General features: G+C 51.3%; 1 non-coding gene across 1 annotated transcript; it reads right to left on the bottom strand.

Annotated features, from left to right (window-relative positions):
• Positions 1–1,076: 1,076 nt before the first annotated feature.
• Positions 1,077–1,149, bottom strand: TRNAT-UGU (transfer RNA threonine (anticodon UGU)). Its single transcript has one exon. It is a non-coding gene; the product is annotated as a tRNA-Thr (tRNA).
• Between the last annotated feature and the right edge of the window lie 1,351 nt (positions 1,150–2,500).

Genomic DNA, 2,500 nt, shown 5'->3' with positions numbered 1-2,500 from the left:
ACTTCCAAACGACAACCGAGTGGGACTTCATCTGCAGCTTGATGGAGTCCTGCTCTCACCTTTCGGATGCAGCCCTTCCCTCACACCTTGCCATTCTTGATGTCATGGAAAGCAAGGCTGTCAAAATCATTGGAATCTCCCGTGATGAAGATGATCGTCTCGGTCTTTCACTCTCAAATTGCAGATAGGTTGGTGACCTCTGCATTGTTCTCCCTCCTCTTTGGTCTTGTGCCCCCCACTGTCTCTTTGCTCTGTACATTCCAGGCTCCTGCAGCACGTAATCCATGAACAACCCTTCTTCTTTAACTCCCAAAATCCTGGCTCACTGCTCACCTCCACTAATCTGTTCCTCCTTTCTCTCCCATGTGGAACCAACTTCCTGACTGTTCCCATCATGTGCAGCCTTTTTGGCTGCTGGTTGCATCATTGGTGAGGGGCACGGAAATGCCGTTGATGCAGTGCCCCGATTGTCAGTACACTGGTGCTCATTTCGCCGACCGAGGAAGGATGACAGGCTGAGTCAATCCCCTGGTGTTAATTCAGTGGCCAACGGAGCTCGAACTCAGGACCCTGGGATCCCAAGCCACCACCCGAACCGCAAAGCCAACGCCAGGCTCTTCCTGACTGTTTTGTCCCATTCTTCCCTCCATGGCTTGAGCCACCTGTTCATCACCATCTCAAGTCGTCCCCCATCCATGCTCATGCTCCCATCTACCCCAAAATAACCCCATTCCCAAGCATTCCGTTTTTTCAAGTTGTTGTGACCCACCTCTCCTCATCTTTTCTTTTGGTTTATTCCATTTTCTGTTTCATGTCGACCTTCCTCCTTCCTCTTTTGCTGTGTTTCATTGAGCTTGTGTGCAACTTCTTCACCACCATGTGTCCTTCTCTTCCTCCCTTGATCTCAGCATCACTTCCATTCTGATGGTGTTTCCCCCTTTCCATTTTGTTCCCCACATTCTGTTATCGAAACAATAATTTAACAGAGAATGAATTGCATCAGTAAAATGACCTTTGGGGACATTCAATGTTCCTGCTGCGTGACATGTCAGCAATAAATAAATAAATAAAAGTTTAGGCCCCTATGAGATTTGAACTCATGACCCCTGGTTTACAAGACCAGTGCTCTAACCCCTGAGCTAAGGAGCCACGCTGACTGATCACTTTGGTCGATGGTGATCATGTTGTTCACCTGACAAAGGATTTCATCAAAAAGGACAACACCTTTGGAAAAGAGCCTGAAGCTGGCTGTCCCCTCTGCTCCATCCCAGTGAAGATTGAATTTAAACATCCATTGATATGTCACAAGAACAGCCACTCAGTGGTTGTGCGCTTGCACCTTCATCACATTCCTGTTTCCATGTACAAAGATGGCTGAGACCAGTGGACCACACTCCCACTGCCTGCACAGTTCACACCAAAACCACCGGCTGCACTCACCCCACTCTCACCAAGTTTGAAAGTTCCCTAAGTGTCTGTAACTTCACTCTCACACGAACCTCCATCTTGTATGTGTGGTATAGCCTGCGGGCCTGCGGGGCAGGGCATGGTGGTGGGGAGTGGTTGGCGTGGTCATCGTGTCTGCCAGGGATATAAGTAGTGCGCACCGCCTGAGGCGTTGTAGTGATGCCGTAGTCGCCCGGCTTGTGAGTGTACTGAGTACGTAATAAAGGAGAGCTGCGGGCAAAGTACACCCGCGCTCGCGCTTGGGCAACACAGCGAGGTTCTGGCGGCGGGAGCCGCATCGATGCAATGGGAGCGGCCGTTCGTTGCTGCCTGCAGCGGTGGTGTGTGGTGCGGAAGCAGCGGGAGCCGTGCCAGCTCTCGCGATGAGCTCTCGCGCGTCGGCTGCATTCATGGTGCGAGGTGCGCCTGTATTGTTTGGGCAGCTTCGACGGGTTGCGGTGAGCCCGTGGCATTAAAGGAAGTCGCGAGTCACAACATCGAGTCAACAACCAAGAGACGAACTCGTGATGTGGGTTATGGGTTGCTGTTCATTGCATATTTGTTTTTCATTGCTCGAGTGATGCGGTTTAACGTTGTTGAAATAAATGCCAACAGTTCATGTGTGAGGATAGGTTTGGCTGAGATCAATCGATGGGATTTGTATTATGATCAATGTGATGTGGGGGCTTTGGGAGCGGTGGGGGCGAATAAAGACGGTTTATTGACCTCCAGTTGCCCCAGGCCACGGGTAGTTGTTTTGTCAGGTGCTGGGATTTTATCAAAAGAACGCGCTGTACGGAAAAATGAGTTTGCAATGGTTCCAGTGCTGTTCCTATTGATTTATGACGAGCCTGTAGTGAAAGTGTGGTTTGGATGGAGTTGCGACCGTCTAACTGCCGTGGGGGTCTCGGAGATCGACTCGAAGCCGGGACTCGTGCGCTGGTCGGCGTTATCCCCACCTCTGCTTTCAGCAAGGTCAGACGGTGCCTAGCGCCTGGGGCGCGGCTCCCTGGGTTCGCTCAAGGCCGTTTTGGCCATGCGGTGGAATCTCAAC

The sequence above is a fragment of the Eptatretus burgeri genome, chromosome 14 (assembly GCF_056783735.1).
Source record: "Eptatretus burgeri isolate ZD-2024b chromosome 14, Ebu_testis_v1, whole genome shotgun sequence".
Classification (NCBI taxonomy): domain Eukaryota; kingdom Metazoa; phylum Chordata; class Myxini; order Myxiniformes; family Myxinidae; genus Eptatretus; species Eptatretus burgeri.
Note: the sequence above shows the minus strand (reverse complement) of the source record. Positions and strands in the feature narration are given on the sequence as shown.